General features: G+C 45.3%; 1 protein-coding gene and 1 pseudogene across 1 annotated transcript in view; one reads left to right on the forward strand and one right to left on the reverse strand.

The window, feature by feature from the left end:
* The window catches only part of LOC129514632 (collagen and calcium-binding EGF domain-containing protein 1), a 225,350-nt gene that overhangs the window by 154,628 nt on the left and 46,034 nt on the right, over positions 1 to 24,688 (forward strand). The gene's annotated exons all lie outside the window — the stretch shown is intronic.
* Positions 1,489 to 21,412, reverse strand: LOC129514633 (glyceraldehyde-3-phosphate dehydrogenase-like; annotated as a pseudogene).

Here is a 24,688-nt window from a genome sequence, read left to right on the forward strand (position 1 = left end):
ATGTCTGATGACCTCAGAGCGGGTGTTGATCTGCGGTGAGGCCCTTGATGGAGGAACAAAGGGCTGCATGGAGACAGAGACCCCGGGAGGGGCCGCTTTCAAAGCAGCCTACCTGATCTGAGTTACTTTGCCCTTCACTGGCCTGCTCAGAAAACTGTTTTATAACAACGCAGCAGGTGGACATGGTATTGGGTTCCCCTAGAAGCCATCCCTGAGACCAGAATTGATCTATCTGTGGTATAATTGGGAGCCGATCCCAGGGGACACTTGTGGGCCATCCCAACTGAGGGTATGCTGAAAGTCAATTACTGCCCTGGGGCCTTGGGGCTTAATCCTGCCAGGAACTCTGGGAATAGTACAAAGCTAGAGACACATCTGGGAGCTACCAGCCAGTTGGTTGAGAGCTGCTCCCAGGGAGCAGTTAATTCCCCAGCACCACCTCTTCCTCCCTTTGGGTGGTCCTGCTAGCAGGCATGTGGGCTCTGGGAGCCAGAGAGGGCGTCCGGGTAAAGTGACACACATGCTGCCTATTGCAGGTCGGGTGGGGCCCCGTGCTGTCCATTCAGGCGTCTCCCTGTAACTCTGTGGCCACGCCACGTATGCTGCCAGTACTACTTTCTATGCTGTTTGTGGGGGAGTCCGGACCTCCTCATCCTGGTCGACCCACTGGCAAATAGGCAAGTTTCACCCGTGGGCCTTAAATTACGGGAAGGATAAAGACAGCAGTGAATATAATGGCCAAACAGGGAAGCCCCACTAGCAAATGAGTGAGTCGGAGTTCTGTTTATAGTTGTGTTATGAATGGTTTGTTTTCTTAAAGATGACCCTATAACCAAATGTGCGTAAGCACGAACTGAATAATGTGCCTGCTACTGGTTGAGAATGGAGTGATGATAAATACACAGAGGAGGACTCTCAGACAGGGATCTGGTCAGCTGCCGGAGTCCCAGCCTAGCAGGAACTCATCAGAGTTGAGCTCCACTCCCCCCCACTAATCAGTAGATTTGCAGGGATGGGGCTAGCTGGCAGCTAAGGTATTATTAGTGTCCTCCTCCCTCCCCCCAAAAGATCTCTCTGTACTAATAATTCATGGATTCCTTCTCTTTCTCCCCAACCACGTGACACTTTTTTTTTTTTTAGTATAGCCAACACAATATCACATTAATCTTAGGTGTACAGCACAATGATTCCAGGACTGTACTCATGCTGTGCTCACCACAAGTGTAACTTATGTCACCAGGCAATACTATTACACCACTGACTATGCTCCCTATGTAGTATGTCCTTATGTATTTTTGCCTTGGTTTCCCTTGCCTTAGGAGACACATCTAGAAAAATGATGCCACAACCAGCTTCAAAGAGATTACTGCCTGTGTTCTATTCTAGGAGTTTTATGGTTTCAGGTCTCATGACATACAAACACATTCAAACATACTCATTTTATTCCTATGACTTTTTTTTTTTTGGCTGGGTACAGTTATGCTTTATTGATGGTATGTGACAAGATTGGGCTTCCCGAGCCCCTCCCCTTCTTCAGGAGGTCTGAGATAGAAACTGTGGAGGCCAAGAGATTCTCAGTGTTTGGGGGGATGAGTTGGGGTGAGGACTTCCCAGTAGCTGAGGGCTTCTGTCTTCCTCTTGCTGGGGGTGGTGGTCCAGGTGCTCTTACTCCTTGGAAACCATATGGACCATAAGGTCTACCACTCGATCGTGATAGCCAAATTCATTGTCATACTAGGAAATGAGCCTTGACACAGTGGTCGTTGATGGCAATGCCAGCCCTGCATTGAAGGTGGAAGAGTGGGTGTCTCTGTTAAAGTTGCAGGAGACAACCTGGTCCTCAGTGGAGCCCAGCATGCCCTGGGGTCCTCTAATGCCTGTTTCACCATCTTCTTGATGTTGTATTTAGCAGCTTTCTCCAAGTGGCAGGTCAGATCCACAACTGACACACTGGGGATGGGAACATGGAAGGCCATGCCAGTGAGCTTCCCATTCAGCTCGGAGATGACCTTGCCTATAGCCTTGGCAGTACCAGTAGAAGGAGGGATAATGTTCTGGGCAGCCCCTCAACTACCATACCATAGCTTCCGGTGGGGAGGGGGAGGGTGGCAGTAAGATTTGGAATATGGTCCTCAGTCCCTCCACCATGCCATAGTTGTCACAGATGACCTTGGCCAGAGGAACTAAGCAGCTGGTGGTGCAGGAGGCATTACTGATAATCTTGAGGGAGTTGTCATACTTCTCGTAGTCCATGCGCATCACAAACATGGAAGTATTAGCAGAAGGGCCAGACATGATGACCCTCTTGGCCCTATCCCTTCAAGTGAGCCCCAGCCTTCTCCATAGTAGTGAAGACTCCAGTGGACTCCACAAGGCACCCAGGACCAGCATCACCCCATTTGATGTTGGTGGGATCTTGCTCCTGAAAGATGGAGGTAGGCTTTCCACTGATGCCAGGTTTCTCATTCTTAGCCTTGACTGTGCCATTGAATTTTCTGTGGGTGGAATCTTAACTGGAAAAAAATGCAGACCATGTAGTTGAGGTCAACAAAGGGGTCATTGATGAGGACAATATCCACTTTGCTAGAATTAAAATCAGCCCAGGTGATCAGGACCCCATTATGGCCAAATCTGTTTACTCCAACCTTTACCTTAGTGTCTCAGGGACTCAGCTGGCACTGCACCAGAAGATTCACCTCTCTGTCAAACTAGGAGAAGCAGAGAGCCTCCTGTGACTTACTCATTCCATAACTGTAAGTCTGTACCTCCCATTCATCTTCACCCATCTTGCCCATGCCCTAACCCCTCCCCCCCTCCCATCTGGCAATTATCAGTTTGTTCTCTGTATTTATAGATCTGACTCTGCTTTTTGTCTATTCATTTGTATTTTAGCTTCCACATATAAGCAAAATCGTATGACTTTTAGTCTGACTCCTTTCACTTAGCATAATATCCTCTAAGTTTATTCATGATACTGCAAATGGCAAAAGCTCATGCCTTTTATGGCTGCATAATATTGCAGTGTGTGTAGGTGTGTGTACCACATCTTCTTCATTCATCTATCAGTGGACACTTGCTTCTGCATCTTAGCTATTGTAAATAATGTTGTAATGAACATAAGGGTGCATGCATCTTTTTCCACTAGTGTGTTTATTTTCTTTGGGTAAATGCTCAGCAGTGAAATTACTGGATTGTATGGTATTTCTATTTTTAGTTTATTGAGGAATCTCCATACCATTTTCGACTGTGCCTATACCAATTTACATTCTCACCAAGAGTCTATGAGGGTTCCTTTTTCTCCACATCCTCAGCAATGCCTGTTAGTTCTTATCTTTTTTATTCTAGCCATCTTGACAGGTATAAGGTCAATATCTCATTGTGGTTTTGATCTGCATTTCCCTGAAAATAGTGATGTTAAGCAACTTTCCATGTGTCTGTATGTCTTTGGAAAAATGTCTAGCCTTTGCCCATTTTAATCAGATTATTAATACTTTAGGTGTTGAGTTGTGTAAGTTCTCTATGTATTTTGGATATTAACCCCTTATTGGATATATCATTTGCAAATATCTTCTCCCACTCGGTAGGCTGTCCTTTTGTTTTGTTGATAGTTTCCTTCACTGTGCAGATATGTTTTATTTTGATATAGTCCCAATAGTGTATTTTTGCTTTGGTTTCCCTTGCCTTAGAAAACCTATCTAAACAAATATTGCTACAGCTGATGTTAAAGAAATTACTGCCTATGTTCTCTTCTAGGAGTTTTACAATTTCATGCTTCATGATATGTAAACATATTCAAATTAAACACTTAAGTCATGCAAATAAACTTTGGAAGATTTTTTGGAAGATTATAAAGAGGTGGTAATGATTCTGATGAAAAAACCATGTTAATGATATCCAGGAAGCAGTAGAGGTTGAAAACCCTAAGTTCTTAATGGAAACATGTATGTATATGCACATGTGTGTGTGTGAGAGAGAGATTGATTAGAACAGTGACTGGAACGTGTCTGATATTATTGTTGTGTTATTGCATACTGACTCCCATCCAAGATCCTGAGAAGCCCCCTAAAGGGGAAGCTTATCATTACCATTGAGGAATTTGTGTTTTTTAGAGCTATCTTGAGTTGTATCCTCAGAAAAATGTTGGGAACCACCAGGAGGTCCCAGGGCTTTTTTATGTTCAGACCAACAGGACAGGGGCACCTGGGTGGTTCAGTGGTTGAACATCTGCCTTTGACTCAGGTTGTGATCCTGAGGTTCTGGGATCGAGTGCTGCATCAGGCTCCCCACAGGGAGTCTGCTTTTCCCTCTGCCTATGTCTCTGCCTCTCTCTGTGTGTCTCTCATGAATAAATAAATAAAATAAAAACAAAACAAAACAGGACATCTCCTTTCTCATGATGCTGATCATAGACCTAGCAACAGGGGAGCAAGTACACTTTACCCCACCTTCCCCAGAGAACTGCCCTGCCTGGTTCAGAACCATGGACAGTGTCATGGGAGGGAGCATTCCCCTGCCAACCCAACAATCTTGGACATGCTGATCCTTTGACACATTATTTTTAATCTTTGAGACTCCCCCATCTACTTGACCATGTATGTTGTGTGGTCAAGAAAATGTTGATCTCTTCCAAAGTCAAGACAGGCTTTTCAGTGATTGTGGCTCTAACCCCCTGCCAACCTAACTGCTAATGGCTCAGTAGAAAACTGAATTCTCTGAAAGCCTACTTCTTTGCATCCCTGCTGTTAGGAGCATCTGGTTTTAAGTGCAATGTATAAATGACTTTAGGAAGAAAGGACCAAAAATTATCAGATGCTTTCACCTAATCAGTGTGCACACACTCAGTCTTAAAGTTGAGGTTTCCATATGATCAAGAGCTCTGGGGTCCAATGATACCTGACAGGTCAAGAATAAGACAATGCTGTGCATTATAGGGGAGCCAGTGGGCTTTGGCTTACTCTGTATATAGATTATACATAATGCCTCTATGGCACTATAATCTTTATATGTGAGTAAATGACTTTTTAGCTGAAACAAAGTCCAAATAGTTATCACAAATGCTTACCCTTTGGAACACAAACAGGTGAAAATCCTTCCTAGCCCAACAGAAGGAAACCCTGCCCCTAATGAAGCCAAATTGAATGATCCAAGAATGCCAAATGCCTCAGATTCCTTAAAATTAGCAACACTATAAAAGAACAACTTGTTTATTAGTGAATCTAGGTGGATGCCCTGTTCTCCACATCCTCTGCTCAAAAGAGACCTAGCAATCTCATCTACTCTCGTTTTTGTAAAAATGAGGATACAAGCATAGATGCTCAAGGACTTGTGTAGTACCAGAAGCTCCTCTCCTGTGTCCCAACTGCCTTGAGAAAAGTGTGCATTCTTGGTTTAGACACTTCGGTCTTACATAGTAAGTGTAACTTACACTTACAAGTTTTTGTTGTGGGCAGAAGTTCCAGGGAAACTAGTGGTCAAGATGAGCTGGCTGGCACTAAAAAAGCAGTGTAATTGATATTTGAGTTATTTCAAGATGACCTGAATGTGAGGTGTTGGTAGGAAAAAAAGGTCACACAGTGCTTTCTAGGGAAGACCTGAGTGAAAAAGTTGAGTTTGGACCAAGTCCAAACTTTGGACTCTTTTGGCATCATACCGTGGACAGCCATTGCAGACACTTACCAGTACATTCTCCATGTTTGCCGTGATAATTCTGGCAACCACCTTGTGGGTTGCCATACACCCCCACTACATTTCACTGTAACCTTGCCCAAGAAGACTAGGGACTGAGGACTGGCCTCCAAAGCAGCTGGAGTCTCAAGAGCCAGATCATAACATGGAAACCAATTAAGTAGAAATTCGGTTAGCAAGCCAGGAAGGTCTGTGGTAATGAGCCAAATCATCTTCTACAAAGAGAAACAGACCCTGAAGATGAGTCATAACAGGAGGGTAAACAAAGATAAACCTTGGCGACCCCCCCCCAAACTTTCCTTTTCAGTACAGATCGTTTTTTTACCCCCTATCAGTGGAATGTTAATGACTCACATCCATCCACACGGTACTGTTGCAACAACAAACACTGGCAGCTACTATCAGCCACTTGACATGTTTGCTGGCCCTTCTCATTTTCATTGGCTCACTCTTATCCCTCAGCCTTAATGAAGAGTTGTAGATATTTGCATTCCTAACCAAAGAGAGAGAGAGTAGAGGTCTTTCTGAAGAAGAAAATTTTTGTCCTTGTTCCCTTTCCTTAGCAACATGGCTTCTATGAATAAGGGAAATTGTACTCTGCAAAGTGAATTAGAAGAAAAAATACAAATATTTCTTGAGCACCAAGATAAGGCAAGCACCATGCTTGAGGATGACTTGCACAGTCTCCTGAGGCTCCCTTCAAACCTATAAAGTAGATCTTCCTATCATGATCATTTTGCGGATGAAGAAACTGAGAGGCTCAGGGATATTAGCTTGTCCAAGACACCTGGAAAATGGCGAGGTAGGATTTGAACTCAAGCAGCCTGACACACCAGCCTTTTTATTACCGCCTCCCTCCAGAGAGGATTTTTCAAGGCCTAGAGAGGAACAACATACAGAGACCACAATTGTTAAGGTAATATTTTCCCAAAGGATCATTTTTCCTACTATTTAATTAATTTTCATCAAACTCAAAGATTACCTTGGCCTTCGAACCTGAAATTGTGTCCAAGATAGGCTTTCCGGAGGGTCTGTGTTGACAGTCCAAATGAACTACTGCTCAGAGAGAGAATTGGACACCATGAGTTTCTGGGCTCAGAAACTCGGAGCACAGTAGCTCTGAGAAGATCTCAGAAGACATGGGCGGAGGAGAATCTTAACCCAGTTTTGGAAATGATACCATTTATGGGCAAATTGCAGCTCAGGGCCCTTTTTAGGAAGATCTACTCTGGATCTATTAGTAAGATCTATTATATGGATTCCTAAGTAATTGGTCTTTAAATAAAACGTGTTATTTGGATAACTATAATACCAACTTTAAAACTTCAGAAACAAACGTGTGGCTGATGGTAGCCAGTAAGAAGTTTGCAATGCTTGCACATCTTTTCCTTCAGACCCCATGGTGATTCTGCATCATCTCCCTGCCCCTCTCTTTCCTACCCCCCCCCCATTTTGCCCTTGTTCATGTTCATGTATCGCTTTATGCGACTTTATATCCTCTTTGGAGAAAACTATGATATACATAAATTTTAAAAGTAAAATAAATATCAGAACTTCCTGCTTCTCAGCTTTGCAAACGTTAAAATAAAACCATGTGTATCTGAACCTGGCCCCCCTGGTTATTGTAATTCCAGGTGTTGTCCAGAAGTACTGTTGAGCTAGGATCAGGAGAGTCAGAAATTGGAAATTTAGAGATTTATCGACAACCACTGAAAAACCTAGGGAATGGTGGCCAAAACAACTTAAAATGTATCTGCTAAAATAGATGACTTTTCCCTTGTGTTTTAGTGATTGAAAACCAAAAGGCATTTTGTGTCGTGGCAAGGGTGCTCCAGCGTAAGGATTAAGTGTGTGTTCTTCAAAGTCAACAGATGCCACTTAGATTAGGGTTGCAGCTTTTTTTTTTTTTTTTAAAGAAAACATGCCTGAATTCCCCAAGGGAAGTCTGTATTCCATAGCAAACAAAGCCCCAGCCAGAAGCTACCCTTACACGCACAGGGCTTCAACCTCAGGATCTGCGCCAGCTGAAAATGTCACCCGTAGCTTTCCAACTTACACTAGCCCATTAGGTTGCTGGACTTGGCTGCACTGAAGCCTGAGCTTCAGGAAAACAAAGTACCAGATCAAAGCCATGAGACTGCTACTCTCAAGTCAATTCAGTGGGAGGGCCATGTGTCCCTGGAGGAGCCAAGCAAGAGGAGCTCCCCAAAGTCCAGACATGGTAATCAGCACTTATTAAGTGCCACCATATACTATACTACCCGGCAGCAGTCTGCTAGATGCTGTGAAAGGTGCAGAAGTGCTCCCTTATTGATTGTACAAATCTGGATAAGCAAGTGGTGTAGCATGGGTGTGAAAGTTCTTTGAAAGGATAATAAAGCGATGGCCCCATGCCAGGCAGTGGTCGTACTGCTGTTCTAATGATGGTTTCTAATGTCCCAGAACTCCAAGCTGTAGCCAGGCCACGGAGGTCGACAGGGCCATTCAGGTCCCTCATGCCCTCCTCGGTAGCCAGCCCATGGGGGTCCCGGCATGGCGCACAGGCTACCCCCACAGCAGGAGCAGTGCGCCCCCTCCTTGCTTCCTGAGGAGTGTGGTTGGAGGAACCACGGTTGGAGCCAGTCAGACCTGGGGCTGGGTTTCAGATCTGAGCCTGTTTCCTTACCTCTAGCTCTGGCCCCATAAGTCCTGAGATAAGGCTCCTTCACCTATGCATCACCTGGTCTCCTCCCTTTTTTTCTCTCAAATCATAACCTTAGCCAACGTGCAGGGTAGCCAGGGCCATCTCATCTGCCATCTCCAGACTCCCAGGCTTTCTTCTGCCACCAGAAGCTCGCCCTGGCTCAGTGCTCAGCCCACCCAGGAAACCCACCCTTCATGTCCCTAATGGAACGGGGCGCTGGCCACCTCTCCCAGCACCTGCCATGAGACTCCACGTACCTGACTGAGGTGTCAGGCAGTGTCGACTGATGCCAGGATGGCTAGACGGTCCTAGAAAGAAATCCTAAGAAGGAAGGATACAGCCAAACTTTGGACAAGGGGCAGGCAGGAAAGGTGCTTCGCCACCTGCGTTTTTCTTGTCCCTCCTGACTGAACTGTGTTCCTTCAAATGCTCCCTGGTACCTCTACCCATGTCACTTCTCAGTTCCCTTCAACTGAAAAACCTCACTCTCTGCTTCAAGAAAATGACACTCTCAAAAGAAGTCTCATCCCCCCTCCCCCAAGTCTTCTGTCATCAGAGGGTGCCCCAGCTTCAGCTTGGAGGAGTCTGCCCTGCCTGGGCTGGGAGGAGGATAGGACGAGGGTGGGTGAGGAGAGGAGATAAGTGCATGTGTTCTCTCTTCGTCACCTCTCCGGCGAGGGCTGTGGACCTCTGCTTCTCACCAAAGAGCCTATTCTTCAAGCATCTCTCTTAATACTGATTTTTCCCCCTCATCCACAGCCTGTCCATATCTCATCCAGCAAAAAGCATGCTGGTCCTAGGAGAACTCTGGGAAAGGAGACCCCCATATGGACTGAGGAGCTGTGGCTTCTTCCTGCCCTGGGCCTTCCAGAATCAGATAAGGACACCCACTCTGCCTGTCTCACAGGGAACATCACCATGCCTACCCTTTCTTTAGCCTCATCTCTGTGATGGATGATGTCAGGGCAGGGGAGTTTCCAGCTCTTACAGCCACAGCTCCTCTGGCTGCCAGAAGCAGAAATATACCTCAGGGGAAAATGGGAATTAATTTTATGGCTACAGAAGAACCACCAAACCCAAGGACAGAATGAAGTATGCGTGAGCCCTGTGTGATCAAGAATTGGAAAGTCAAAGCTAACATAGCTTTCTCTGTCTCATTTAATGTCCATTCGCTCTCGTAATGGTTTGAATCCACTCATTTTGTCTCTTCCATTTGACTATTCCTCATGTGCTTATTCAGGCCCTCCTTCCCTACCTTAGAGTCCATGGATGCTCTGCTCCCCACAGAAAACTGCTAACATGGATTTCTTGTCTCTGTGTTAAAACCCTTCCCCAAATTTCATGGGCCTAATCCAGTTTATGGCCACTGATGCAGGCAGTGAGGCCTGCAAAGTTGGCCAATTCAGTTACAGCCAGCAAAGCTGGTATCCACTGATGCAGGCAGAGAGGGGTTCTGAACTGTGATGCACTGGGGGCCCTTTTTAGGAGCTGTGAGAAGATCCAAGTTCCCAGAGCTAGAATGTAATAATGTTTATCATGATGACAACGACGATGACTAGATGTCATAAATTTTAAGATGGGGGTTATCTTTTGCTCACTGTACCCAGGCAGCAGTGGGGATATTTTTGTAATGCCTGAGAGCACTCTACCTGCAAATGTGCCAGCATCACAATGTCCATCACAGGTTTTAGCTGCTTGGGAAGAAGTCCTAGAGACACAGTATAAAGCATTTATTCAATGTACACAGTTGACTTTTAACTCTTTAGAACTAGAAGGTGACAGGGTGCTGGTAAGTCTGATATCTTTAGCATTCCTGGAGCAGGAATCAAAAGTAAGCTCTTGGTACTCAGAGTACCAGTTTATTTTTTAAAAATATTTTATTTATTTATTCAAGAGAGACAGAGAGAGAGAGAGAGGCAGAGACACAGGCAGAGGGAGAAGCAGGCTCCATGCAGGGAGCCTGATGTGGGACTCGATCCCAGGTCTCCAAGACCATGCCCTGGGCTGAAGGCGGACGCTAAACCGCTGAGCCACCTAGGCTGCCCCAGAGTACCAGTTTAAAAATGCTACATCAAATAATAATAATAATAATAATAACATAAATAAATAAATAAATAAATAAATAAATAAATAAATAAATAAATAAATAAAAATGCTGCATCACCAGGGCACCTGGGTGGCTCAGTTGGCTGGGCATCCAACTCTTGTTTTTGGCCCAGGTAATGATCCCATGGTCATGAGGTAGAGCCCCAAGTTGGGCTCCTCATTCAGTGGGAAGTCTGCTTGAGATCCTCTCCCTCTTCCTTTGCCCTTCCCCCACTAAAATAAGTCTTAAAAAAAAAAAAGCCTACACCATCAGTGCTCCCATGGCACAAAGGATGTTTTGTGATTGGTGAATTGGTGACTCTCAGCTAATAGACTGATTCTGAAGAGTCAGACTTCAAATGTGAGGATGTTCTAAGACCATCTTAACCAATCTCTTGTCATTCTCTATATATATCCACACATGTGACATGTAACCATCCTGTGTCTAATTAGAATTAAAAGAAGTATTTTAGTAAGCATAGAAGAATTTCCATGATGAAGCATTGTGTCAGAGTTTAATTGGCAACTTAGAAAACTGTTATGTGAAATAATGGGGCATCTTACGATTGATAGTGTCTTGCATTCCATGAAATACAGTAACATCATCAACAGTAGAGGTACAGAACTCTGACCAGCAGAAGCTTAGAGGAGATAGGGATCTGATTTGGGGGGAAGAAATCTTGGGGACTTGTCTTGTGGCAGGGTTTGCACAGCAACCATATCTTCACATAAATTACATGTGGCCAGTCCACAAATACAGCAATGTTCTTGAGGACTCCCTGTATTCATACTTCATGTAAGCATGGCAGATGTCAGCCACCGAGGTCTGAGAAGAACACCAGGAGTAATGGGGTATGCTGTGACATGAAGGGGGGCAGAAGCAGGTCCGTGTAGCCCCAGCCCAGGGAGGACCTTCATCTGGGGAGGAAGCTGAGGATTTGATCACATAGGACTCAACGGACCGGAGCAGGGAGCTTGAATTTTTATTTGTGTACCGTGAGGTGCCATTGGGAGAGTTTGAGCAGAGGGGCTCTTGACATTTTTTAAATGTCATCCTGTTTACTAGGAAAACAGTGTCGTATAGGTAGTAAGGAAAGAAAGCAGAGATCAAAGGCTGATGACGGTTTGAGATTAAAGACAGGGGCGGGGTTTGGAGTGAAGATGGAGAAAATATAAATAAATCCTAATAAGTCTATCACCCTTATGACACATAGTGTGGCAAACGGTTCCAGCATTCCCTACCATTCACCCAGCAGTGAGAACCAATGTTGACTCAGAATACGTGGTTGTCACTCTGCAACACAAGTGGCATTGTTCCCCAGGTGTGTCTTTCGTAATCCAACAAGTCCGTGGTGTTGGAGGCTCACGTTTCACAGCATGAACTGCAGCACTGTGGCCTGGTGTTTGGGTTCATAGCTTTTTCTGCTTGGCTCCTGCCTCTGGCAGTCCAGCAGCCTTATATGACACATTACTCCCTTCCCCAACCTGCCCCCTTAGAAAATCGCCATTCCACCACTTGGAAAACAAGTTGGGTCACTTAAACAATTATTTCTTTTCTCACCCAGCTCATTAACAAAGACATCCAATAAATCAGCCCTATCTAAGAATACTTTCAGAGCAAAGGAACCATCTGGATTTCAGAAAGGCCATTATAAAGTATACATGAAATAATTTTTCCTAATCCCCTCCTGTATGAATCTGGCTTGTTTCCACTAGGCACTGAAGTTCCTCTTTTGTGTGGTGTGTTTCTGCAAACTTAAGAAATGTGCGAGATTCCAAATGTGTCCAAAATCTCATGGTCTCAATGTGTGCCCATGAGGGATTCTGGTTAAAGACCAAATTATTTGTTTTTCCTTTTTATCCCTTATGTCAGTTACACTCCAAATTAAAACGTTAGCATTTTCTTGGTATTTGCCATACATCTTTCAATGTACATCAATAAAAATAAAAATAGAATTGTCAAATTTTTCTGTATGTGTTAAATGATAGCAAATAACTTACAGATCATATCATTAAAATTCTTGATCATACCAGATTACTATCCATCACAGCTCCTGCAATTTGTACATATAATTTTTCATTCATAACCTTTTGATTGGCTTTTGATTTTGACCTTAAGCAATTTGCCTAGTGTGGCCAGTTTCTCACAGAGTCTACTGAGGATACAAGTCTACTTGGGATCCGCAGAAGCACTGATTATAGCTTTGGTTGTTTGGAAAACCCATGATCTGTAAGTTTATTTCTGACCTAGCATGGCTGAGCAAAATTGCTGGCTTTAAGAAAAAAGGATAATGAGAATGAGGACCATGTGATGTGATCCAGCAACCAACTGTCCATGTCTGGGCTGCAGAAATGACACTTTTTGGCCTTGAGTAGAAGTTGCATGACTGTGCTATTCACTGTTTATATTGTTGAGTCTAATTTTATGCCTGTACTGTGCTAAGTGCTTCACATAAGCTAGCACCTCTTACCTTCACAGTGACTCTATGAGGCAAGTTTCAAATTGCCATTTAACAGATAAGAAAACTGAGACGCAAAGAGGAGGTAAGTAACTTATCCGAGGTCATACAAATAATGATGGATGGACTTAAATTCTAACATCTGTCTGACGCCAAAGCTCAAGCTATTAATTACTGTGTTGTAATATCTTCCTTGACCCAATGAAGCACAAACTACCATCACACATGGCTTATAGGTTAATCTGGGAAATATGGATATAGGGAAAGATAAAAAGGATTATGGCCAGGTATAAACTTACTCTTGATCACTAAGAAAATATTAACCCACATATAAGATTTGTAAGATTTTTGACAAATGCTTTCTGTTCAGTTGGATTCGTGGCAGACTCGTATACAGAGCAAAAATGACTGTTCTCATAAGGTGATAAGATGAGGGTAGGACAGCAAATGAAGCAGCCTGGCACAGCAAGGTTCTCCTTTAACAGATGGTGGGGAATAAGTTTGGAAAAGGAGAAGAGTTGGAACATGAAGATCGTCAGCAGCCAGTCAGGGGAGAAGTATCATGGCTCTGACAAGTGAGGGCCCGCAGCAGAGAAGGCCATTGAGAATTTGAACATGGGCATAGCATAAGGAAGGCAGTATCGCTCTGGTCAATGGCAAAATCAGAAGACCTTTGCAACCTGGAGTTGTGGAAACCGGCTCAAAGCTTATTGGCCGTTATCCAGTGTAGACAGATGTGGTTTCAACGCAAGTGGTGGCAGTTGTAGAAATGGAGAGAAGGGACACGATGTCTTTATTAAAACCAACAGGCCTTGATGTTTAAATGAAGGGAATGAACTGGAGAGTTTAAACCTTAGATGGGTTAGAGAAATGAGAGGAGGAATTCCAAAAAGGGATGTTAGTTTTGGAAAGAAACTGATATGGTTGATTTTCAAATGTTTAGACTCAGAACAGTTGATGAACCAGTGAAGATTTCCCAGGATTGCTGGAAAGTGGGACTGAAGCTGGAGTGAGAAGCTGGGCTAATTGTGCAGATGTGGGGATCCCTGTTGTGGTGAAAGCCACCATGAAGGCTGAGGGTGGAAACAGACGAAAAGAATAAAGGGGCCAAAAAGAGAGCTTTAGTTAGAGAAACCTCAGCTAAAGAGGACCCAGTAGAGGAGAGAGACCAATATCTTTCCTTTCCAGGGGGAGTAATCACCCCCTTACAAGAAGGGAAGACTTAAGTTGAGACTTTCCAGCTTTTTCATCCCAGAAGTGATCATTGGGAGGTTGCATCTCATGCCGCTAGCATTTGTTCACCCTTCCAGATACACTGTCCACCCTGTGACCCCCTGCTCAGGGCCAAGGGGCTGGCCCATGTGCCTCATGTCTGCAGGGTTCCCAACACCCTCTGGCTCCCTGTTGGGTACAACCAGTGGGAAACCCCAGATGGGAGGGATGGAGGAAAGAGGTTTGAGGTTGGAACATTTGTTCCCCTGGCTCTCTTCTTGCAAGGCCACCTCATCCTGGTGCCCTCCTGTCGCTGTTCCACCCAGGGGCCCACTTAGCACATACTCTTCTCCCCCCCTCCTCCCCCCGCTCAGTTCCTTGCCCTCTTTCCATTGCTTTGGGGAATGCAGTGCTGTATTTGTTTCCTGGGGCTGCCATGACAAATTACCACAACCTGGGTGGGTTAACACCATAGAAATGTATTCTCTTACAGTTCGGCTGGGGGAGGGGGGCAAAAAGTCTGAAATTAAGGTGTCACCGGGATTGGTTCCTTCTTCAAGTTCTTAAGGAGAAACTAGCCTCTACTCTTGAAATAGCTTCTGTTGGTTGCCAGCAACCCCAGGTATTCCTTGGTTTGCAAACACATCACTCCAGTTTCTGCCTCCGTCTTTAAATGATCACCTTCTTGGTCTCTGTGGATCCTTTTCTGCTTTTCTGTCTCTCACACTGGATTGAGGACCCACCCCAACCCAGGATGATCTCTCCATCCTTATCTTACTTATCTCTGTAATAGACCTTATTCCCAAATAAGATCACATTCAGAGGTACCTGGGGAGGATGGTATTTGGTCCACTGCAGGTGGCAGCAGCTCCTATGCAGTCAGCCCTCAGTTCGTGCACCTGCCTTTGTGGTTTGCCTACACCCTGTCCACATATGCGTATCTTAGTCCCTTGGTAAACAAGCCCTCCTTGAATTATCCTAATTTTAATGTACCTTCTGTTTCCACTTGGGACTCTTAGTGATAAACATCCCTTTGGTAAATGTCTTACCTTTTGTACAAACCTGTGCACATTACAACTAACTCATCATTGCTCCCTTTTTGGGCTCAGCTGCCAGGAAAGTTAGCCCTAAACATAGTGTTCAAATGCAGTCTTCTTTTCCCTTGAATGACTATTATTCCATTCTCGTTTTAACATGTCTTTATGAATTATTTTTAAAGATATGAAATTGTATAACTTAGTAAGAGAATGCTGGTTCTCCAAGTCTCCCTTTCTCTGGCCAAGTCCCTTACAACTTAAAGTTCATCCTTAGAGGAATCCATTTGCACATCAATTTCTCACACTTCAGCGGACGTATATTTGGCTCATCTAAAGCATTATCTTTGAATTCACCCTAGTTTATCCTGATTGAAAGAAAGGCTTAAGTCATTTTTCCCATATATGTAATTCTGAGTTTGTGTATAATTGTGATCACCCATCTCTATCATGATGAACATGTCATAGTTAATACACCCTGCAGCAGCAGCCCCAGTGATGTGAATTCTTACCCTGCTAGGCCATTTCCTCATTGTTGTGTGTTGAGTTTGAGGATGCCATCCTGTGGCCCTTTGGAAAATGAAGAACATTACATCCAAATCATTGTTTTCAACTCTCAGTAGTTTGAGTGTGACCCAAAGTTCTGTGCTCTTGCACTTCACCTTCCACCCCACAAGGAACTTTCAAATAATATCAAGATATTTGGCATTTTTCATAGAGTTATAGAGCTGGGAAGAAGTTAGAAAGAGGCCATGTAACCCAATTCATGTGACTTCCTCATTTCGCAATGAGTAAACAAAGGCCCAGAGAGGTGAATCCACCACCCAGCACCCCATGATGCATTTGTATTTTAGCAGGGATGGTGTTCCCAGCATAGCACCCTTTCCAGTGGGATTTGCTCCATGTGACCTCGACAGGGTTCAAGTGACACACAGAGCAAGTACTATGGAAGTTCAGGGAGAGAAGAAATCACTTCCTGCTTGGCTTAGAGAGCCAAGGATGGTGTCAAAGAAGAGGAGGATATTGAGATAAAGCTCAAAGCTAACTTCCAATTCTCATGGAAAGGGGAGGAAAACATCAAAGACTCAACTTAATATGCCCATCAACTTAGTCCAGGTGCTAGCTGTCTATCTAAACAAGTGAGAATAGTAGCGGTCAATCAATTTTTGATTAATCAGGAAAATTGCCCTTTGGCTAAGAAAGAAAAAGGTAGACATTCTAGGTTCGGATACTACTACTAATAGCTGTTACTAAGAAAAATATTTTTTAAACGATTTTATTTATTATTTATTTATTTATTTATTTATTTATTTATTTATTTATGAGAAACACACAGAGGCAGAGACATAGGCAGAGGGAGAAGCAGGCTCCCTGCAGGGAGCCCAATGCGGGACTTGATCCCAGGACTCCAGGATCACGCCCTGAGCCAATGTCAGGCACTAAACCACTGAGCCACCCAGGGATCCCCAAGGAAAATACTTTTGAGTGGAATAAGTCTAGACTAAAATGCCAAAGAAGCATATTTTTAGTTAGAATTTTTTAATGCCTTGTGGTTATTTCAGAAAAGAGTAAAATCTATAACACTATCACATAGGAATTGTTAAGACTGATTAACCGCCATGCATATATGGTCAGTTGTCAAAAATTCAGCGATTTTTGCTTTCATTCCCCCCTTGAGGTAGGAGATTTGAGATTCTGTTCATTCAATCAGTGAGTCAGCTTTGTAATATTTATTGGCATTTCCTTTCTGCCAATTCTGGGGAAATTACAAAGATGAACAAAACAAACCTCTTGCCTCCTAGGAGCTCACAATCTGGGTAGAAGGACAAACATGCAAACAAGTGAGAGCTGAAGGAGGCAGAGAATGTTTTGCAGAGGGATCTTTTGAGCTGGACATTTGATGTGGCTGGATCCTGGTGGGGAACGATAAAGACAAGATGAGGTGAGGCAAGGCCACTTGCACTTCACCAGGGATTGGACTAGAGTCCTAGGCTCTGGGAGCCAAGGAACATTCTTACACAGGGATATAAAATAGATACGGTAGATAAAATATTTGTGCTCATTGGGATGTGGGAAGATTGGAGGCAGGAAGATGAATTAAGAGGCTATAAAAAAAGGTAGGATTGAGAGATTTTAGGTCTGAACTAAGGTGGTTGGCAGCAGGGATGGAGAGGAGAGGTGGATTCCAGAAACATTTTCGAGTGTCTATCCTGGGACTAGGGAGGGTTGTATAACAGCGTGATTAGGAGCCCAGCTTTCTGAGTCCGGCAGATCTTTGTACGGATTCCAGCCCCCATCACTTGTGTGACCAGAGGAAGTTGCCTAACATCTCTGGACCTCTGTACGGCAGGACAATGCCTCCCTGTGTTGCTGTAAGGTGCAGAGCCCTTGGGGGGGAGGCCCTCAGTGGACATCAGCTCTTGGTACTACTGTTGCTACTCTGACACCAAGGAATCCTGACCTCCAGCTGGTTGGGTGCTCCCAAATTACTCTTTCACTGCAGTTGACATTTTATAGCACATGAATCGGTGCTTGATCTCTACAGGGGTCATTCTCACCACTCACTCCATGGCCACCAGGGTACCCACAGCACCGCGGGCTGTGTCATGTGCATGCCACAGGCTGGTCCTCAGAGGGAATGGGCACAAACCCATCCCACAAAGAACAGTTCAGAACACTTGTCTTGCTGACAGCGAGCCAGGAGCCTGTCTTCACAAGCAAGAGGAGGCTTTTCCTTCTGCTTGTATCTGCAGATCGCTGTTGGTTGGTCTCTCTGTTCCCTTGGAAGGGAGTTTATTATTCATTGGTGACATAGAATGCGATGCGTCCTCTGACAGGAGAGAGAGTGTGCAAACCTGGAAAGAGAGTCCGCGGTCCACCTCCTTGCCCGTGAGTTATGACTTGGATTTGAGCAACCTAGCAACGGAAGAGCCACCAGCCACAAAGCTCGGGTTCTTACAGCCCCCCTCTGGCACGCCTCTCACTTCTGAAATGGAATTTATGGCCTTGTAGCTAATGTGACTTTTTTCCATTTTTTTAATCTTCCTTTTCTTTCTTTCTTTCTTTTTCTTTTTCTTTTTTTTAAGGAAATTGGAGCCACAAAGCCAAGTCCTGTAAGCTTGAGAATTCCAAGGGCGCAGAGTTGGGCTCAAGTTCACCAGACGAGTGTTTAGTGCTGCCCTCTGGCTCACCTTTGTTTAGATAAATAATTGAAAGTGTGCCATTTACAAGGCTTGGGCCTCAGAGGCATACAAAGGAATCTGGCTGAAGGCTCCATAATTGAAAGCAGGAGATAACTAACAACACAGCCTGTTCCTCCCTTAGGATGTTAATGGAGTTGAGGGGGTAGGGGGAGATTTATTGTTTTTGGAATTCATGGTCTTAGGGTGCCCATATCAGGATGAAAACATATGACTCTTTTCTTAGCAAAAAAAAGAGAGACAGAGAGAGAGAGAGAGAGAGAGAGAGAGAGAAAACTTGCCCCATATCCCACCTGGGATATGTTTCAATTTTCAGTCGAGGCTGCAATCACTCAGCCAACATTCGATGAGCGCAGGCGACAGGCAAGCCCGAGCTTGGTGCTAAGGACAGCAGTACAGGAGGCTGGGGCCTTGCCCTGAAGAGCTCCCAGCTAAGTGGGGAAAGAGAGGACACCCTCAACTTTCAAGGCATTCTAGCCCTGGTTCTGAGTCCCAGCTGATTTTTTTAAATGTTCTGATTCCCTGGTGCCAACCCCAGAAGTTCTGATTCAGTTACACAGAGGTTAATCCTGGGCATAAATATTTTCATCATTTAAAAAGAAAAAATCTCAGGGCACCTGAGTGGCTCAGTGGTTGAGCATCTGTCTGCCTTCAGCCCAGGGCGTGACCCTGGTGACCTGGGATCGAGTCCCACATTGGGCTTCCTGCACAGAGCCTGCTTCTCCCTCTGCCTGTGTCTCTGCCTCTCTGTGTATCTCTCATGAATAAATAAATAAAATCTTTAGAAGAAAGGGAAGGAAGAGAGGAAAGAAAGAAGAAGGAAAGGAAAGAATGAAAGGAAAGGAAAGGAAAGGAAAGGAAAGGAAAGGAAAGGAAAGGAAAGGAAAGGAAAGGAGGAAGAAAAAAAAGAAAGAAAAATAAGTCTCTAGTAGATTCTAGTGTGCAGTCAGGATTGAGAACCACCATTGTTTGGGGGGGGGGTTCCTAAATATCCTGAGATAAGCAGAGATAGAATGTGGATATTCACAGGAGTTGGAAACCCCTCTAGGTGGGTAGGAATTCGGAGAAGTCTTCAGAGCAGGAGGGAAGTCAAGCCGAACTTCAAAGATTTAGGTGTGTTTGGGGTCAGGCGCAGGGAGCTGGTCACACTGCAAGCAGAGACTTCAGGAAGGGGTCTCCGCCCACACCTCAGCGGGCTTTCTAGGACTCAGCTCCCTCACTTTCAAACTGGCACTCACTGGGTTTTGCTAACAGGCCACATGACTGGCTTAGGTCTCAGGAAGCCTAAATGGGCTTTACCCACCCTTCTGTCCTCACTTAGGGACCATGTGTTCAGAGCTACCCCCTAGATCCAGGAGGTAGAAGGAGAGGTGGTGTCCCCGGAGAGGGGAGGGCAGCCCCAGCATGCAGTCTCCATGCCACGGTCAGGCCGACGCTCCTGCCGAGCATCCCTGGTCCCCCTGGGCTCAGAACGAGGCTCTGCTCATGATGATTGGGTGTATCCGCATCTGCATTGCTTTGTTTCCAGATCTTTTTCATGAGCAACTGTTCTGAGCCAAACACTGTGCTTTGTAGGCTGGGGACTGAAATCCTGGCTCCTGCCCTTCTTCACAGTATGACCTTGGCCAAGATTCTCATGCTGTCTGGCACTCAGTTTCTCCACCTGTGAGATGGGGGTAATCACAGACTGGCTTGTCCTTCCTTGGGAGGATTTGATGAGACTCCTCAGGAGGCAGTGGTTTCTTGCCTTGTGACTCACCTTGGCTACCCTTCACGGATCTCCACTGCCACAGGCAAGGAGCCCCTGACAGCAGTGAGAATACGGTCTGTGGAAGCGTGGGGAGCTTGTCCTGAGTTTGTGACTTGCCCTTGGCTTGTGGGCTTCTGCTAGAGGGCACAGTGGCACAGGGCCATGCACAGCTGTGCTGTTTTCACCGCTGCTGTCCCTCCAAGGTAAGGCCCCCATGCCTGACTTCCAGGTGTCATGCGATGGCAGGGCCAAGCAGAGCAGCCTCCTTAGAAAGGGAGGGATGGGGACTGAGAAGGGTATGTTGGCGGTTTGCTGGATGAACCAGCTGTTACCTCTGGGGCTGCACTGTTGGGAGGCTCCTTGAAGGCCATCCAGGAGACCTCGGCAGAAAGAAGCCAACAGTCCAAAGGTAAATCACATGCTTGGGACATGCCTGACCTCTGAAGGTCCCCGTTGCTGTCAGAGCTGCCATAGTGGGAATACAGAAAGGGTGGGGAGGAGTGGTTGCTGCGATTGTTTCCCGGGGTGAGCCACACAGTGAGAAACTGGCACTTTGGGTGGGTCTCCTGGGATCTGTGGGATTCGGGTCTAGCTCCGGGTCCAGCCAGTCAGCACCATTGTGGGCGAGGGCTGCCCTCAGGCCTGTACCCACCAGGGCATCCTTGGGTGGAGGTGGTCTCAGTGGCACCCAGGAGTGTTTTGCCCCACTTTCCTGGGAGCGCTCTCTTAACTCGGGGCAGCCCCTGCTGGAGATCTGAGTCCTGCCTTGTAGAACTGGGCTTTCTAGAAGTGGACCCTCATTCCATAATATGTACCCAAGATAGCCTTCTCCGCAGCCATCCACAGCACCCAGAGCACTGGTCCCTGGAAGATACTGGCCCAAATGGGAAATGCCTAGGGCAGCTGTGGCTGTGTGGGAAGACCCTTCCCTTCGACACCTGCTCCCCGACCATTGCCCCATCTTGCAATCACATATAAACACACTTCAGTCCCTGCAGAGATCTGCAGATTTGTCTCAGTGGGCCACTGTTGAGCATGAAAAGATTGTAGCTTCCCTAGTGTCATTTATTAGAAAGCAGCCCCCAGTCCATCCCTTGCCCCAAGACATCACTGCCCTCACCCCACGGTACCTGGAATTCTTCACTGTGTTGTAGTGCCTGAAAGTCCATCAAAGACTCCTCTGAGTTGAACACCATCCTCTTTTTTTGTTTGTTTTTTAACAGTTGATGCAAAAAATAAAATAAAATAAAAAATAAACAGTTGATGCCCCAAGATAGTGGCATTTCATAGTGGCCATAGCAGTGCTTGCGATGTATGAGGAAATGACACTGAAGCCATTAGGGCAAGTTTTCAGTGTTATAGTATCACTTAATCACATGACACTATTTGCACACTGTCCCAAATGCTATACTTGGGGGAGAGAAGAAAACTGCTCTCTCCAGCTCCTGAGAGCCACTTGGCCTGAGGTTCCATCAGGAGACCAGATTAGAAAGCATTTCATTTCAAAGATCTGGAGGGAGGGGTTCCAGTTAATAATATAACAACAAGGAGTGGTCACCTGCATGAAACAGCAAGGTATTGCCAGACTTATCACTTCTTTCTAATGGAACCCACAGAAGGGTGTCTTTGGGCCGGGAAGAAGGAACCAGACCCCAGGGAATGCCAAACAGAAGACAGAGAGTACTGAGGCACTGCCAGTGACTTATTATGCACTCACGTTGCCAGAGACACTAGAACTTTCCTTGTTTTTTAAAGCAAGCTCACGTTTAAGAAACATGTTTTCTCCTTGGCTTACTTTGCTGAGCCCGGTACCACTGGTTTCTTATTGTTTAAACTCAAGCTACAACTCTTTCTCAAGGTTCCCAGTAAATAATTTACTAACTGCCAAAAGCATCTGGGCATTCATCTGTTCTTGACGGAATCCAACACTCAGTGCGATAAGGGCTGTGTCTACTGGTTAATAAAGGACATTTATATTTGAGCCATCCATGAGTGATTTCTGTATACAAAACAAATGCTTGTGCTTTTGATAAAACACGCAGCAAGGCACAGAAACCCTCCTTGCGATTAACCCCCAAATCAAAGCGTTTTGTACTATTACTTCCCAAAACTGGGTCATCCATGTGTCACCAGGATAACTGGAAAAGAACAAGATTTTGGCTGCGAAGAGCAGAAGTGCCACTTGAACCTCAAGAATAAAGGGAGCTGTGGTTAGGATGGTGTTAAAACGGGGCAGTAGAGGCAGCAGTGTCAGAAAGTAGAGCAGCCCTGGGAGTGGCTCCTCCCTCATCTCCCTCATTAAGTCTCTGCTTCTCTCAGGAGTCTGACCAATGCCCAGCTACCTCCACCCACTCAGGGTTTCAGCCCATCTCCAGACCTTTCTCAGCTACAGGAGACTCAGTTGTACCACTATGGCTAGCTAGCCCCTCATGGGGTGTCTGTTAGTGTAGAGCCCTGGACAGGAGGGTGGGATTGATCTGGCTCACTGTTCTGTCCTGGAGAGATGGCTAGATTGGACAAGCCTTGATCCAGACGCCCCTTCCCAGTCTTCTCAACTCAGAGAGGCAGGATTGTTGCCTTTTGGTACAAAGTAGGACCATCCAGGCTACCCAGCCAGAAGCAACAATGGGCTGGGCAGCTTTCCCTGGGAAGGGGCCATGGGCAGGCAGGCCCAGAGAAGGCCATCGCTGGGTAATTTGAGGTTTTAGTTAATAAGGCACTGTTATGGGGCACCTGAGTGGCTCAGTGGTTGAGCGTCTGCCTTCCCCTCAGCGTGATCCCAGGGTCCTAGGATCGAGTCCTGCATCCGGCCCCCTGTGGCGAGCCTGCTTCTCACTCTGCCTGTGTCTCTGCCTCTCTCTCTCTTTCTGTCTCTCATGAATAAATAAATCTTAAAAAAAATAATAAGGCACTGTTCTCTCTTACCATGTAACAAAAATCAGACATGCTGTGTCCCTCAGGCCAGGATAAACAGCACCTCGTCATGCTCTTCTGAATGCCCTGTCTCTGCCCTGAGTGGTCTTCCATCCTCTTCGTTGTCTAGATAGATCTTATCCTTCCTGTAAAATCCAAATCTAATCCACAGAAAATTCCCAGACCACACCAGTCTGGGCCTGCCCTATCCTGTGGTCATTTTTGATGGACTGAGTGTCTTTTGATATCTTGAGTATTATATTCTTTTCAAAGGTCAAGTTGTAATCGAACTGTTCTTATGTTCTGAATCCTCAGTGATTTTTACCAGGTCTTTTTATCTCAGGATTTTTTCTGTTTCCCAAGGCATCAATGAGGGACTTGGTCAGGGTCAGTGTTCAGTTATTATTTCATTGATTCAGTGTAAGTTAACATGCTGTTTATCTTCATGCTTTCCAGTGTTTCATAGTGGCTGGTCATAATTGTCATGAGCATTTATTTAATATAATATATACACTGTAATCCCTGAGCTAGCTGAAGATAGAGGACACAGTGACAGTAACCACGACTGTTCCTCCTGCTGTCATTATTATTATCCCTTATAGGATATATAACAGGAACTATACCACCTGCTTTATCCATCTCACAGAAACCCTAACAAAGTGTGTGTCTATACTGCATTTCTCAGAAGAAGAAACTGTGAACTAAGTTTATACGTAACTTACGTCAATTCATCAAACCAGTAAACGGTAGAACTGGGTTTCAAACTCAGGTCTGCCTAACTCTAAACAGCTGCCCGTTAAAGTGATACCATGCACGGTCTCCACACATTTGTGTTAAACTCTTATGATTCATTCAGGCCTCCTAATACAGAAGCTCATGTCACCACTCAGCAAAGGTCCAGACTTAGCATCCTGAGACACCCTCTTACCCTGGACAGGGTGGCTGGGTTGCCAAGAAGCCCCTGGATTGTGGTTCCAGCTGTACCACTCAATGGTCTTGGAACAGCTAGACTAGCTGGGCCTCCCAGTTCTTCATCTCAGACAGAGAGCACATTCTGTTTACTCCAGATAAAGCTGAATATTTTTAGTTCCAGGTGACAGAAGATGGTAAAAGCAATTGGTCATTATTCCATGCAGGAAACATTACCGGGTTACATGCTCCTTAATCTCTATCCACCACTTGTGCTAGTCTCTAATTCCTTCTGTACGTTGTAATGCAGAAAAGGAGGAAGGAAGGTAGGAAGAGCCCACAGGAGGCCAGAAAAAATAAACTAAAAGGAAAAAAAGAGAGATGATAAGGTTATTCCTCTTATCATGTAAATAGCGTCTGGGATACATTCTTCCTAAGAAAAGAGTGCTAGCCAAGTTCAGTTCAGCCAGGACGTGCCAAGCATCTGTGATGTCTCAGACACTAGGCTAGCTGCTCAACATAACTGAGACCTGATCCCTGTCCTGGAGGAGTTCATGGTCAGTTGGCAGAGCCTGGCTGCAGCATGTCCAATGGGAGAGCTTCGCATATCTTCCTGTAGCCCATAAGATTCTCTGTAGAGCTACCTTCACTATAGGGCCCCAAATTATACTTTGTGGTCGGGCATCAGACTTAATACTCTAAGAAAAAACTCTCAAAATTTGCAAAAAGGAGAAAAATATCATGGTAAGTGGCAAAGT

The sequence above is a fragment of the Nyctereutes procyonoides genome, unplaced genomic scaffold (assembly GCF_905146905.1).
Source record: "Nyctereutes procyonoides isolate TBG_1078 unplaced genomic scaffold, NYPRO_anot_genome, whole genome shotgun sequence".
Lineage (NCBI taxonomy): Eukaryota > Metazoa > Chordata > Mammalia > Carnivora > Canidae > Nyctereutes > Nyctereutes procyonoides.